Below are 16,709 nucleotides of genomic sequence, written 5' to 3'. Positions count from 1 at the left end.
AATTTACTTTGTGGTGTACATAAAAATCTACCATCAACATAATCAAAGATACCCTCTTTCATTTTTCCAAATATAATAAAACCTTTCTCTCTCACCGTATTGAATTAATACCAATATTCGATTATTTACTACAAATTCTTGCTAACAAAGAAACAGCTATATTTTTATAATTATTTTCAATAAATTCGTCTGAGAACCTTTTCTTTAAAATCACATCACACCAATCAATTATATTTTTATGTTTTATGATAAAATCTTCGGATAATTATTGATATTTAACAACAGTTTTCCAGTCTAATACATTTAATCGATCTAAATCATCGAGTAATTGTTCCAATATGGTTTGATATCTTAAAAGTGATTTTAAATTTAATTTTAAAGCATTTTTCCTAATAAAGTCATTATCTAAATTTTAAAATCGTGATATCGCATTCCAATCTACTTTATCTCCATATTCTGTGATAAATTTTGAAGATAATGATTGATGTATAGAAAAGAGTTGCCAATTAACTTTTTTAGCATGTTGTTTTATAAAATTTTCGGAGAGAATTTGATGTTCTGATATTTTTATCCAATTAACTCTATCTTTAAATTCATTAATAAAAAATTCAGATAATTTTTGTGTTTGTGATATTGAATCCCAATTAACTCTATCTTGAAATTCTCTTATAAAACGTTCTGATAACTTTTGAAATATTGAAATCAAATCCCAATTAACTTCATCTTTTAACTCTCTTATTAAATCTTCTGATAAATTCTTTCGTTTTGAAAAATTATCCCAATCAATAGCCCTCTTTATTCTTTTGTCCATTTATTTAAGAAAAAATGTATGTCCTAATGCTAATGTATTAATTCCATCCTCCAATATATATCTCTTATCATCATGTGGTGATAACGCCTTCTTATTTACTTTTATTGAATAAAGTTCATGTTTCTTGCTTCTAATTAGATTCATTGTTCTAGAATGTTCTGTTTTATTAAACAAACAGTCTTTATAATCATCAAATAATATCCTATTTTTAACAACACATTTCTTTACTTTTTTTGATTTCTCTGTAACCTGATCTTCTACTTTTAAAGCATACATTTTTGCTCTTAAACCAACAAATTTTCTCATTATTTTTTAATAATTTTCATCTTTCATTTTTCCTAACACCTTCTTATTAACTCTTGGTATACCATATTGATTATTCTCAGGTTAATCAGATGTATCAAAGTAATCAATCATTCCCTTCATATCCTGATAGAAATCATCAGTTTTTATATCATAAATGTAAGAATCAGTGTCTTGATATAACAGTTTTATATTATCACCATATTTAGGTTTCATTATATTATAATGAAAATCATACATCAAATGCTTTGAAAGATCTAATATACTCATTTCTACATAGATAGGTTTATTAAAGACTATATTTATCTTATACATGTGAATAGCACATAGGTTTTCAGTAAAAATGGTTCGATGTTTAACCCTTTCCCGGCCAGGGTACCGATCTATCGTTACCCTAACTGTTTCGCAAAACGGCCAGGGTACCGATTCATCGTTACCCTGTTAAAAATCGATTTTTATAAAATTTATCGACAACAGATGTCAGTACTTGACGGTATCGTCTTGTTTATCGTCTGTTTCACATATTTTTGTCCAGGTGGTGTTTTGTCGACTTAAAAAATTTTAATTATCGATGTTTTTTCCTTAATTTTTCATTTCCTGATAATTTTTTATTTTATTTTTAGCATATTCATACAATAATATTACTATAATAAGTTCATTAATGCTATAATAAGTTTATTCGGCTATAATATGTTAATGCATCATTAATATTCAAGTTATGACCTTCAGTTCCGATATTTTATATATTTTTTTTAATTTTTAATTATTTTTTAAATCTAAAATATCAGCAAATGTTACATCTATTGCTACTGGTAATCATATGTTTATTACGAAAATAAATAATCTTGTTTGATATAAAATGAATAAAGTATATTAGTTCATTATATTAGTTGAAAGCAGAATAAAGTTCAGATTTCAAACAAATGTTTGATATAATGTGCGATTATTTCACAATGAATAAACGTACATGCATAAATGTTATATCAAATTGTACAGAACAATATTGTACATCGTATTGGCTTAGTGACAATAAGAATGAAGTAACCAGACAATATTAATTTTGACAAATAGTAACAAATTTTCAAGTCTGAATGTCAGTTATCATATATATATTTTTTTTTCTCATAAATTTTTCAAACAAACATTATCGAAATGTGTCGTATTTAAAACTAACTATATTGATAAATATATGTGATTTTTTTCATATGAATAAAATAATAATTTAATTTTTAGTGAATTTTTAAAATAATATTGCCTGATTCACCTATTTTGACCTTGGCCGTTTTACAAAATAAGGGGCGTGGCAAACGGCAGGCTAAGGGTTAAAGTTTGGCTTAGCAATTAATTTTTCTACTTTTTTAGCCTTACAACATAATCTTATGTCAACACGATTTCTTATATTTTCCATTGTCTTTCCAAACACAGAGTTGTTCATTAGCTTAAAAAAGTCCTTTTCAAAATCATTAGTTGCTTTAGTTTTCATTTCTGTATTCAGATCTATGTATTCTTAACTAATCTGATTGTTCAAATTCTAATACTCTATGTATTTTTTTGAGTTTCATCCCCATTTTTAAATATTGTTTAAGATTTCTATAATGAAGCACATACTTCTTTTTATCATATAATGTGGTTAATAATTTGGATTGTTTTGATCCATCTGGTATTCTGTTCTCTGGAGCTAAAGGGAGATCAGAATAATAATCATGTAATTCTTTTGGATATTCCAGATCAACTTTTAAAATGTAACCAGTCTTTGAGTCATCTTGTATTTGTGTTACATCTATATTTGTATCAGACCATCTAAATTTACCATTTGGTAAATATTGACTCATAGCCCATCCATATAAGTTATTAGCATCTAAATACATTAAATAATTAGATTCTTTGTTTTTATCATAATCTTTCATATACTTATTATTTGCCTTTCCATATCTATTACAACATTGAGAGATTCCACCTCTTATTCCTTTTTCCATCACCAAAATCATATCATAATCAAATATTAGACCTAATTTAACTTTTGTTGTTTTTAACATCGTGTCCCATGATAATCCTGGTGCTGTGTAATACCATGCTGGGTCTAACTTATATGTTTTAATGCAAACATCTCTAAAATTCTCAAATATATCAGACAATATTAAAACGTCTGTTTTCACATATAAATCAGAATATTCACCCATATTCCTAATCTTAAATGCTTCCCAAACGTTTTGAGCATGTTCATAATCTTTATTCGTTATACCACATTCATTTAATATACTATAGAACTCTTGTTTTGGAGGGAGTTTATCCATTTCACATTTCTCCCACGAATCCATATAATCATAAGGATAAACATTTTTTCTTATAACTAAATCTAATAGGTGATTAGGAAAAAACTTAGATTTCTCTTTAAACTGTTCTTTTTTCAAATTACTAGAGAGTTTATCAATACTACTTGCCATAAATCTAAATGAATCTATAAAATGTAAGTTTCATTTTTTCAATTTTTTTACTAAATGACAAATATCTCTCCTCATTGTTCGGTATCAAATCAATTGACTCTTCATCATATCCAAGTTTTTTAACAAATAAATGAGCATCATATCCAGTTAGATTATGAATGAATACTGGTATAAAGTTAGGGTTTAGATATTTTAAATTACATAGATTATGGGCTGGTCCTCTGTATTTAGATGTTAAGTGATCATGGTCTCTAACTTTATCTTTATCTCCGTATATCTCTCTATCACATATATGACAGATATTTGTATTTTGAAAATGTTCTTCATCTTTTGCAGTCATATTTATTGATTTAATATCTTTATATATCTTTTCGATTTCCTCAACTTCTTTTTTCAACATCTCTACAAACTTTTTTACTGCATCAGGCCCTCTATATACAACTGGTTCCTTATATTCTCCATGTACACATACTTTATGTAATAAGAAAAACTCATTGGTTCATGATGTTGATATTTCATTGTAAAAGACTTAGAGGGATCTGGTTGACATATTTCCATTTTCTTAGTTAAACACTCAAAATCAGCATATATCACAAATGGAATCCTCATTGATTTTTTAAAGTTTTCAAATAAAATAGTTTCTCCCATCACTTCAATCTTTCCCATTTTTTTTTTCTTTACAATCGATCTCATGATTTGATAATTGTTCAGCAGAATTTTAGTATGTTAGACATCTTTCACATATATAAATCTTTTTTTTATTCTTTGTGATTTGTGATCTGACTAATCTAGATAGACTATTAATCAAACAGTAATGTGATTTTTTTTTATTTTTTTATATATAACAGATTTACATGCTTATCTAATTTATTTTTTGTTATCTTAGAGGATATATTACATAACTCTTATTTTTTTTTCTTCTTCTTTCTTCTTTTCTCCTTTCTTTATCTTTATACAGTGCTCTTCATAACTATAAACATTCACTGATATATTCAATCTTTTTTCACAATTACCTATATCTTGTAAAGCAATAGGTGATTGGATTCCTTTGAGTGCTTCTTTAATTAACTTAATATTATAATTACTAACTCGATCAGGATTATGATTGTTTCTACCTACTGGATTTAAATATGCAGCTATACAATAAGCAAAACATTTTTCATCTTCATTCTTAATATTTAATACAGCTTTCTTATCTTTGATTTGTTTTGGTAATTCAATATAAGATGATTCTCTAAATGGAACATATTTATTGATTCTTAGCTCTAAATTATTTATTTCTTTTAAAGTCCACCCAGAACCTTTTGTTTCAAATTCATCCATCTCTCTTATTAGTTTATCAATCACGTTATCATAATAAGTATTCAAATCTTTTGTTTTTAAAATGATTTCGTTCTGGGTTTTAAATGAAAAGCTTGCTTTCTCATTTTCTTCTTGGTACTCACAGAAAAATTTGATTAAAATATTCAAATTACAAGAATAGAGAAATGATACAAAAACAAACCACACCATCAATATTAATGTCAAAAAAAGTGGTTAGTATAAATACCGTTCACTTCGTAGAGTATATTGGATGTGTCTATGCTATTCATTATCGCAGACTGTCAGTGGATGGGCCCTTAAGCCAGCAGGAAACGGTATTGTGTAGTATACTTCTCTCACCATAGTGGTGGGTGCTGCAGCAATATCTAAAACATTCCATCCATATCCTCTCTCTTCTCCCGAGAATGCCCATCTGTAAGGACAACTAGTAAAAGCCAGAGTTACTCCTTTGGTATAGGAATAGCAGACATGGGGGCAGAAAAAATAAAAGGAAGAGATAAATGAAATGTGGTGCACGATAGAATGTTTTGAACTAGTGACGTAATTATTTTATGACGTCATAATAAAAATAATAACGTCATCGGATATGATATTAAAAAATAATGACGTTAATATAAAAAAATATCAGACTTATCAACCCAACTATTAAATGAATCGGGATATCCTAACCACTTAACTAAATATTTATTTCCTTTCTTTTTAATTATTTTTTTAGTTTTCTTTTAATTATTTTTATTTTTAATTTAATTATTTTTAATTAATTATTAGCTTTCTTTTAATTATTTTTTAAATTATTTTTTATTTTTTATTTTTAATTAGGTTTTTGATAACAGGAGATTTATAAAAGTAGATTTTAATCGATTTTAAACTAAAATTGTTATAACTATTCTTAATGATTAGCAGAGATTCCGAGAAATTTGTCTTTGGATGTGATCATAAGCTTAACAGGTTACATTTACGGGCCTCGAGTTAAGATTTACAGGACAACGTAAAATACGCTAATAGCTTAAGGAATCGGACTTTTGGCTTTTAAATTTAACTTTTATTTGAAGAAGGACTCAAGGTCTGTTTTATACTATAGTTTCACGCCTCTTCGGTCGTAACAGTAACTAATATTTTGAAATTTACTAAAAATTTAATCTATTTATAACTCATATGTATGAAATGAAATGTATAAGAGTTTAAAATTTCAATACATGTTATAAAAGAACGGCAGTGGGCTTAGCCTTATCGATGATTTATAAAAAGCCTTTCCCTTATTCTAAATGATAATATATTTAAAGTACGAAACCCTGAAATGTACTTGGTTTAGTTTATACTTTGATGGAAGTTTTTAAGATATTCTAAATAAAAAGTTTTCTTAATCTATATATATAATCGAGGCGATTTGATAATAATAATAAAATAATAATAATAATAATGATAATAATAATCAGCGCAGAGCCCAAACGGTTAGGAGTTGAAAGTTGAAATTTGGTATACAGAATGGCAATAAACTGATTGTCCCTGGAAGTCGGCTCTTTACAGAAACACAGCTTTCCTGTCATCAAATGTCACACCACACCACTGTTGAATGTTAGAAAACATGTCAGAGCGTCACGGGGACTTAAAACCAATCAGGTTTAATAGTAAGTAAAGCAACTGGAACGATCCTAAGTTGAGAAGCTGACAGCAGCTATAGGCGCGTAAGGGTAACAATTTTTTTTTGTATTACGTACAGTACATATAAAATCAAAATACTCTAATTCTTTTTTATCCTCGGTGAAGATCTCGTGAAGTTATAATGACGTTGTTTCTCAAATTCTGTCTTATTGAATTGGGTTCCGTGTATTTCATGATCCGATAGTTGATTCAGGTTCGATGGAAAGTACACCTTCACATTCAATTCAGAAAACATTTACAATTAATTTACAAAACAAAATACGTAGAATGTACAGTACAAGTTCGACAACATAATATATACAGGATAACAAAAGTGGTGTCTAACATATTGGATTGGCTTCCAAGAACTAGTAAATTCTGAAGAGATCTCTGTCAGCTTAGGGAGTTGACTCAACTGCATGGTTAGCCCAGTCTGCTCACCAACTCATTCCTGAAATGTTTACCAGGCCGTGTTCAGTAACGCAGAATTCTTGCTAAGTCTAGTTATGCTGCAATGATGAACTCATTTCTAACTACTGCTTGACTCCTCCCACCACTAGCTTCATTTACCTATTTTTAACTCTGCCCAATATGCCACTCAGAATTCTGACTTAGATGTTCTGCGTTACTGAACACGGCCTAGAGGAAAACACTCTCTCTAAGCTCAGCAGGTTTCCCAAGTGCCTGAGACTACGGTGTAAAAGTCTCTTGCCCTTCTCTCTTCCCACTCCCATTCTCTCCAGTATTTAAGGGATTTGGACAGAAAATTTCCAACCAATCACAAACTGTTCTTTCGCAAACTGCTTACAGTTAGGTCCACTGTTATCCAAGGAGAGTGGAGCTTACATTAACCTCCGCCACTTGTTTACGTTTAGTATTTGTTTTTAATATGGCAAGCGGCCTATCGTCTGACCACAGGTGGGTCCAATTGACAAGGTCACGCTTCTTTTGTTACCTCTTTTCTAAAAGACCAATATTTTATATTCATTTTCTCCAATAATTGGAAAGAAACGGGTTAAATTCTCAGTCATCTTAAGTTTACCGCTTTATATTAATAAATCGTTATAATTTATTACATCCTCATTCATTACTCTCTACGCTGATTTGAAATCCGGAATTTAACGGATGTTTCTAAATTATTTTCCCTAATGGCCCATAAAACGAAGTTTGGGGTTCGTAGGAATTTTATAACCCTTCCTATTAAAAGTAAACATTGTCACGCAGTAAAGACGTAAAGTTTACACTTACCGTCCAATTCTGTCAATTGTTTTAATTCTGACGACAACCTTAACATCTAAACAATCGGTCTCGTGACATAATTTTTCCCCCCGCAAAATTATAAAAGCTGCATTTTCTCTCTCTCTTCAGGGGAGTCTCTGATCTTCTATCTACAAAGTATGTACAATGCCAACCCGCCAAGCCAAATTTTTTCGAGTGCCCTTTTTATTGGATTACTTCAAGTCTCTGACTCAACCCTACTATTGAGCTATAACCGTTTGACCTAGTGCCAATTTCAATTGGATATTCTGTCTTCCACGGAACAGTTCAAAGAGGTAGGCAATCAATATTATAAACTCTCTCTCTCTCAGTTTCCCCCTCTCGCGTAATAGAGACTGGAATGCTAGAAACCGAAATTCACGTTGTACTTGCTCGACTGTCATCCACATCTTATCGTCGGCTCCATTGACCTCCTCCAGTCGCGTAACGCGTAACAAAACGTAACCGCCATCCTTGACAAGTGATTACGTCAACGACCTGTTGCCGGAAGGAGCAGTCCGATTTCCTTCGACCTTTCCGGCGGCTCACACTGATGATTTTAAAATTTGCAAACTACAACCAACTCATACCTCAAAGTAATATAAGTAAAATAAACAAATCGTTCAAAACATTAAATTTCTCAATAAATTCTAGAAAAACTACCCAGCGTTAATTCAGTTCTCGACAACCAAAATTCACAAATAGTCAACAGCGTTCAAATCTGTTTAATAATTTATTCCAGACTGTCATTTAAATTACACGTAGAAAACTTAATTTAAAAATATATCTAAATTCATCGAAGAATGATCTGGAGTAATTCTAAATCTGTATCCAGGAAAATACACTTTGTACAATATATTTGTACAATGTTGTTTTATATGCTTTATCCGTTTGAGTCTCGGCCTCGAACGAATAAAGGTTGCGAAGTCACGTGCCCGAAAGAGATGTAGGCGCATCTTTTCAGGGCTATATCTCGCGAACGCGCACATATATAAGTATGGTTCTTTTGACTTTTTTGTTTGCACAGGGGGTCGGAAATTCGGGGGGTCCCCCGTCATTCGGACCTGTAATCTTGCCATCGATCGCAGTCGGCTAGTACTACGAGCCGACCGCGCTATCGCAATCCTCCCTATCGTCCTCCCTATCGCGATAGCGCGATCGGCAGGATCGCGGATGCTTGAACAAAAAGAAAAAAAGGAACTGGCGTTCGACTGTTTGTGCTCTTGACGGATTTCCCCGGCAGGCCGCCGATTGTTTAACGTCACTAGTTATTGATTCGCGGTAGTTCTTGAACAAAAGAAAAAAATGCAACTGGCGTTCGACTGTTCGTGCAATTTCTTGCCTTTCAGCGTGTTTTTTAATTTGTTTGCAAACTTTACCGCAAGATGACAGCACTAGCAACTACGGCGTCGTCTGTATGAAAGCATTAAAAAAGTGTGATAACTTAAAAACTATGATAACTTTCTTATTTTTCGTCTCCGGTCCAAAAATACGGTATCGTTGAACTCGACTCGGTCCCCTCAGTTCAGATGTATACTCAACGCCCCGAAATTCCATAGATAGTAATCTATAGTATCCCCGAATTAAAAGAAAAAACATTATATAATTCTTTTTCTGATTCTCGATTCTGAAAAAATATTAATCAAAATATCGTAATCTAATTTTTGTACTAACTTGGATTCGATATTTGTGCAGATAATTTATCTTCTTTTACCGAATTTCTGAAATGATTTTTTACTTTCAATGTAGAGAAAGATCTTTCACTCTTAGCATTACTTATTGGCATCGTAAGATATATTCTAAGAAGATTTTGTATATCGGTAAATTATATTATTATTTATAATAAAATATAAACTTTCTTGGAAATTTTTTTCTATGTGGTTATCTTTTAAAATAGCATTAAACTTAATGTCTAAACTAAAACGAATCTCATAAATGTAAATATCTGTTTTATACATGTTATTTTGTTATCTCAAAAGAATCTGCAGTATGTGCTTCTATTTCAATAAATAAAAAATATAAAATGTTAATAGATGCATATGCTGATTTTATTCTGATCATCTTGTTGACTAAAGAATCGCATATTACATAAAAAGTATTTATTTAAAAATTATCCTTGAAAATTATACTCCAAGAGTGCCAGTTATCATAAAATTGGCACTTTTGTTGACGGCTTTCCTGAAATTCAGTCGAATAAATTTCATCTGTAAAATTAACATAATTCTTCAGTTTGTTTTTCAATAGAATCAAAATCGTTTCTTATTTCCTGAACAAATCCTATAAGATTTTCATATAAAGTGCAAGCTTCATATAAACTACCAGTTATTTCTTGCCAAAATTTGCTTGTTGCATTAATCCTATTTAATATTTTGTTTCACAACAGTCATTAACCCTTGAATATGGCGCGCTAATAATATAGTCATTCGCAATACTAATATTGGCACATTTAGAACCTAATATGAGCCCCAATTAATTGCGGATCCCGAGGAAGTATCCTGTCTGCCTTGTGCCAAATTAGGCCCTGTTTATGATACTAAGGATTCGCGTATTTCTCTTACGAAAGCGTTATTCAGATAGTAAGAATGCTTTAAACATAGAATCTGTTGAACACAGGTTGAGTAACATCTGTTCATCAATTGTTTACAATAACCTTACAAATCCTGACAATGCTACCCGAAAGACAGGATATGCTACCGAGAGCGGTCGAGTCGAAGCTTGTTTCATATAATGTACTGTACAGTACACTATAGAGTTGCTTAATTATACACGAACTGCGTATTATTCTTCAATATTTGCGATATTGCTGGTACAATATATTTTATCATTCGGTGATTTTGAGAGAAAAACTTAGACAAGTCACTGCGCTCTTAAACACGATAAGAAGGTCATTTTAGAGTGGATTAATCAGATAAAATCTTCATCCCTGCAGGAAATAAATTCAGCCTGATTAATATTTTGCTTTATCAGGATACAATTAATATAAGAGTAGGGTTACGTTGCTACATAATCACTTCTATCGATGGTGACTCACTAGATTATATTACATAAAAATAAAATTTCCTTATCACAAATTATGAATCTTAACGTTTGATCAATAGGACGAGACGTTACGAGTTTTTACTTTTTTTCACATTCAGTTGTCATATTAGACAGAAAACAATTTACCGTATTTTGATTCTTTTTCATAAATTATATTCGAAATTGCAAGTCCTTTTAACAAGAACAGATGCTACTCGAACAGGGTAAACAAAATCGTGAAAGAAACCAAATAAGTATATTATTTACTTAGTATTTGAACGTTACAATACATAAATTTTTTATTCGATGTGATGAAATTTTTTATTTTATTCGTTTATTTTTTACATGTGTGATCCGAGAAGGCTGCTACCTTTCATCCGTCACCTGGTGCCATTTTCTCAGTGTCTCACCCCACACAGCGGCCCTGGAGTGAAGTGCTATTTTTAAAATATTTAGTTGAAGACATTAGCTGGATGACGTGAAATTTTTTTAGAATAATCTCTGCTGCTGTCGCTTTATATTATTTGAACAATACATTTAATATTATTCTTCCGTAGTAATTTCTTTCAAACGTAGTGCAATTATTTCACTGGATGTTAATGTTAAATCATCCTTACGCGTTTTCGATTCAATTTTCTAAATTAAAACTCGAAAATAAAAGAATTTTACGGGTGAAATTTACAATAACCGTAATTTATTTTTATACTTTTTATTAAAATCGACAATTTTTTGAATTGCTTGCAATTTTTTATATAACAAATGTTTAATTAAAAAAATTGTTTCAATTTTTTTATGTATTCAATTGAAATACTTTAAAAGCTCTTCTAACGACAATTTCCTTAAATTTTCCGGATCTTCTCCGAAATCTAACACGGGATGTTCTGACGTAGTTGGTTGTGTCATGTCTTTCTGTTGTGCATGAGTATCAGCGTCGTCTTTTGTTCCAGAAGTATGGATACTTTCTTTGTCTTGTATCGGTGTGTTCTCTGTAAGTAGGCCTTGTTCTGATAGATCTAAGACGGGTAATCCTGCAGCAATAGAAAGTTCCGCAAGCCATTCATCGTATATATCAGAAGGATCATTTCCTTTTGTTGTTTCTTTTTCAGATTTATGGCTATATCTTCCTGGTATTGGAGTGATTTCACTAAAAAAGTCTTTTTCTGTAATTTCTAAAACGGGAAGTTTAGATGTAATTCGATTTCGTGCAATCCATTCCTCGTATATATCAGAAGGATCATCTGTTGTTGTTTCTCTTTCAGACTCATGGCTATATTCTTTGTGTTGTATTGGTCTGTTTTCGGAAAGAAAATCTTTTTCTGTAATTTCTAGAACGGGAATTTTAGACGTAATTTGATGTCGGGTGATCCATTCCTCGTATACGTTAGTATAGTCTTCATTTATTACTTCTTTATTAAAGCTAAGACCATTTGGTTGGAACTGATAAGTTTCAGGAAACACATCGCGCCGTCCATTAAAATCATATAATTTAGCGACCTTACTTTCCTGTGGAAAAGAATAGAATATTTTTTAAACTACTCGTTTTTTCTTCGACTTGACTAGTAATTAATTCTGAAACAATTTATCCAATAATTTAAGAGTAAATTAATTATAATACATTAAAGCACGTAACTCTTTAATTGCAAATAGTTTCTGTGAATGATAGAAACAAAAAGTTGTGAATAACGAATTTCTGCAATTTATTTCAGTAACGTAATTTTAATATTAAAAATAAATTCATTCAGTTTAACTTCTATAAAGATACTTTTACTAAAAGTATCTTTATAGAAATTGTTCTATGAACAAACCAGCAGTTTTGCCGGCAACATTTGGTAGCACTCTCTGTTGTCATATTTAAATAGAAAAAGTTAATTTTGAGCGTAGGGATGAGTTTTATAAATATTTGTAAATGCTACTATCGGGTAATATCGGGAAATATATTAAGTCCGACTCTACTCGAAGTATGATACACGACCCCGTTTACTTTTTTACCCCCACGATTTTAAATCACTGAAATGTAATAGCTCTACTTTACCTAATACACAAACCCTCTCTGTAAAATTTCAGAAATTTTCGACGAGAAGCACCGACCGGCATATAACATCCATACTTAGAGAAACATCCCCGAATTTGCATTTTTCAAAGTTTCAAGTATCTCTGAGTTGAAAAATGTAAAAATATTTGATGGTTATTTCTCATCAATTGTCGGACTTTTCCTGTGTTATATATTGTAGCCAGAAAAGTAAAATGTACCTGGTAACAATCTTTTAAAGTTACTTGTACAGATCTTGTTATTACTGATATTTGAAATATACCACGGACGAATAATAATTGTTCAGCTTTTTCATTCGAATAAGAATTAATCATTAAAATATAATAATACTAGCTGACCCGGCCACGCGTTGTTGTGGCTCAAAATGTATCTATTATAAATGTATAACACTTCCCCCGTGGGGGGAATTTCAAAAAATCCCTTCTTAATTAATGTACATTCTCTTGACGTACCCTATTAAAACGCATCTTAAATAGTATAATAAAAGCCGAGTTCTTCACAGTAAGCCTTAATCCCGTCACTTTTCCCGCTGGGGAATATCGAAAAATCCCGTTTTAGTGTATATTCTGTTGACGTAACGTATTAAAACGCAATTAAAAACGCAAAAAACCGCATGTAAAATAGTATTAATAGAAGCCGAGTTCATCACGGTAAGCCTTAATCCCATCCATCTCCCCCCACTGGGGGGAATTTCGACATGTATGTTATATAAAAACACGTGCGTATTCGAATACAACGTTGTGTCAAAATTTCAAAGGAAGCGGTAAGAACAAACCAACGTTATATTTTATTTATATAGATAGATACAAAATGATCTGCTTCAGTCCATTCTCACAGAAAAGCATAATGCCTCACAGAAAAGCGAACTTATGTCGTCGGAAGTTAGCGCCATCTGTTGGACATAAAAGCCTTAATCCATATATAAATATATTTTTGAAAGGGAGGAAATGGTGTAGGGGTATGAAAAATAGATAGTAGCCGATTCTCAGACCTACTGAATATGCATATAAAATTTGGTAAAAATCGGTAAAGCCGTTTCGGAGGAGTAAGGTAACTAACATTGTGACACGAGAATTTTATATATAAGATATTTTGTAAATTTAATCGAAATATATTAATTAATAACACAGTTAACAAAACAAAACACGTTTGGGGTGTTTTAGTTTATAAAATTCATTTCGCATTTATCATAGATTACGTATAACGATGAATTTTTTATGGGTAGTGTCTTTCGGATTTTATAAATGTCCTTAAAGCTATTAATTGGCACATAGTGAATCGAGAGAGTGGTTTTACGGAAAATGCACGCAAACACAATCAATTCACAATCTTTAAACGACGTTCAAAACCGACAACAAAAGGAACGAAGAGATTTTCAGCTCTAATAATAATAATCACGATTAATTATTATTATTGTTATTCTTATCTTACGCTCAATTTCAGTAAATTAAAACGGTTTCATCGATTGTTATTTCTAAAATTAATTAAATGCTTCATATATTCAGATAAAATTATATTGCATGACTTTATTTTATAAATGTTATCAAGTTAACTATCAAAATGTATGAATAAAAATGCACAAATTTGTCGAAATATTTACTTTACATATAATTTCTCCAGGGTAATGTGAGTCCATGTGTCTTTTCAAGGCATGTTTCCGTTTAAACGTAGATTCGCAGCCTTCGTAATTGCACTTGAATGGTCTTTCGTGCAAATGCACTTTCAGGTGCCTCGTTAAATGGCTCTTTTGCGAAAATTTTTTTTTACACGATTCGCATTCAAACGGCTTTTCACCCGTGTGAGTCCGTATGTGATATTGCAAATGTTGTTTAGTTAAAAATTTTTTGCCGCATTTCGTGCATTCATAATTTCTGTCCTTTTAAAAACAATCATTGAGTAAAAGTAATTAATTAACTTAAATAGAAATTATTTATAAAATATGTAAATTACTATATGTTAAAATCTTTTGTTAAGTGTATAATATGTAATTCATTTTCGAAACAAGATTAAGATTGAAAGTTTCTATCCTGTCTTGAATTTCTAATATAACTCTTTGCCAAATTAAAAATATATTTCACAAAATAAAGTTTTTACTTACCATTTTTGATTCTAGTTAATGAAATTTATTTAAAAATACTGAAAATTCTTGTGCTTTAATTGAAAATCAGAATTTTGACTAAAATGGAAACAACAATGGACAGCAATAATATAATAATTTTATTTGTCTCTAAGAGTGAACAATTGCGCGTGTCTCTAAACATGATAATAGTCGGAAACACAAACTGATGTAATTATGTTTTTGTCCTGGAATAATGCGTGTGAAAAGTCTACTAGAAGCAGCACTGCAGTTAGATCCAGGCAACTGGGGCATTTGCACGCGGCCCGCGCCTAAAAGCTTCCTTTTAAGAAATTTATTCTGTTTTTATATTATTTTTACTTCATTTCGTCTTTTAAAGATAATTAATCTTGACAATCCATTGGAAATACATCAAACTGTTATATATAATAATGCAAATAAACGTACTAAGAAAGTATATGTAATAATACGAATACATAAACATAGTCTTGCATTTTCATTATTATGTTTTTTTCGATTGTGGGGGTTAAAGAATCTGTCCAATATCAATTACTTTTCTCTCATCTTCAGGATTTTTCGAAAGTGATTAATAGCATTGTAATTGAAGAGATCCCAAGCCTATTAACTTCATTCTAATTTGGACGCCATTCTAAGACAGTTGTTCTGACATCCTCCCACTTCTTTAAAAACCTTTAATTGCTTGAGACTTTATGATATGTCTTTCATATCTAAGATTGTGTTTACTGTAGACCTGTTCAAGCCATACTACCTAGCAACTTCGGACATCTTCTGCCCACTCTCTACCTTGGCTATTATATCTTGCTTGGTTTCTGCAGTAAGCACAGATTTTGACACTCTACTTTTTAGTATAGTTTAGTAAGTGCGAATACTCTATAACTCTGCCCTCGTCTTTCAGAACAAAAACATCGAAATCTCAACCATTAATTCGCCAGACCACTTCCAACTCCACCGATGTCATCCTCTCTACCCATCCGAGCTTCTGTAAGGTTCTGTCTGTCCGGTCTGGTCAGTAGTTGCAATATGCGGTTGGGTTGCAATAGCATGAATGGATAAATGTATACGGACAGTCAATGTTTATCCATTCCTGCTCGTGTCGACATATGATTAGATTCAATTTAAAAGTCAAGATTCGATTATAATACTAGGAGATTTGGTTTTGTCTGTATCATAATTATGTTCACTTCCAGACTGTAAATTATGTGTGATTCAGATTACAAACGTATGTCCGGTGCACAGAGAAGGAATCTAAGATATCAGATTCGAAGAAATCACAAGGTCGTCAACCCATGACAAAATTTATTAAATCAAATAACAAAAACGACTTATCTACTAATCCTAAAGAAGACACTGATGATGACAATTGTTACTTCAATTTCATGTTGAAAAGTGGAACCAAATTACTTCAGGTACCGAAAACTCAGTCGAAAGAGAAGCGATTGTTGGTTGCGATACTGTTGGTGCCATACAAAAGCAAACGATACGAACGCTACTTCGGTTTCAACTCAGAGATAAAATATGACGAACGTGGTGCTTGGCCCGTAGTAATCTCAATCCACCAGCGGAAGGAGATAGATCAAATTATCTGTTTTTAAAAATTTCGAAAGATTTATAAGGAATTAACACACTAAAAATAAAAAATTTTTAGTTAAATAACAAGTAAAAATTATACTCTTTCCATTTCCGACTTCGAGGATTCTATGAGCCAAAACAAGACGAACAAATAGCAAGGAACAACAATTATTTTATTAATTTATCCATATGCAT

Source organism: Centruroides vittatus, unplaced genomic scaffold (genome assembly GCF_030686945.1).
Source record: "Centruroides vittatus isolate TY-2023 unplaced genomic scaffold, ASM3068694v2 contig_732, whole genome shotgun sequence".
Taxonomy (NCBI): Eukaryota; Metazoa; Arthropoda; class Arachnida; order Scorpiones; family Buthidae; genus Centruroides; species Centruroides vittatus.
This window is presented reverse-complemented; position numbering follows the sequence as displayed.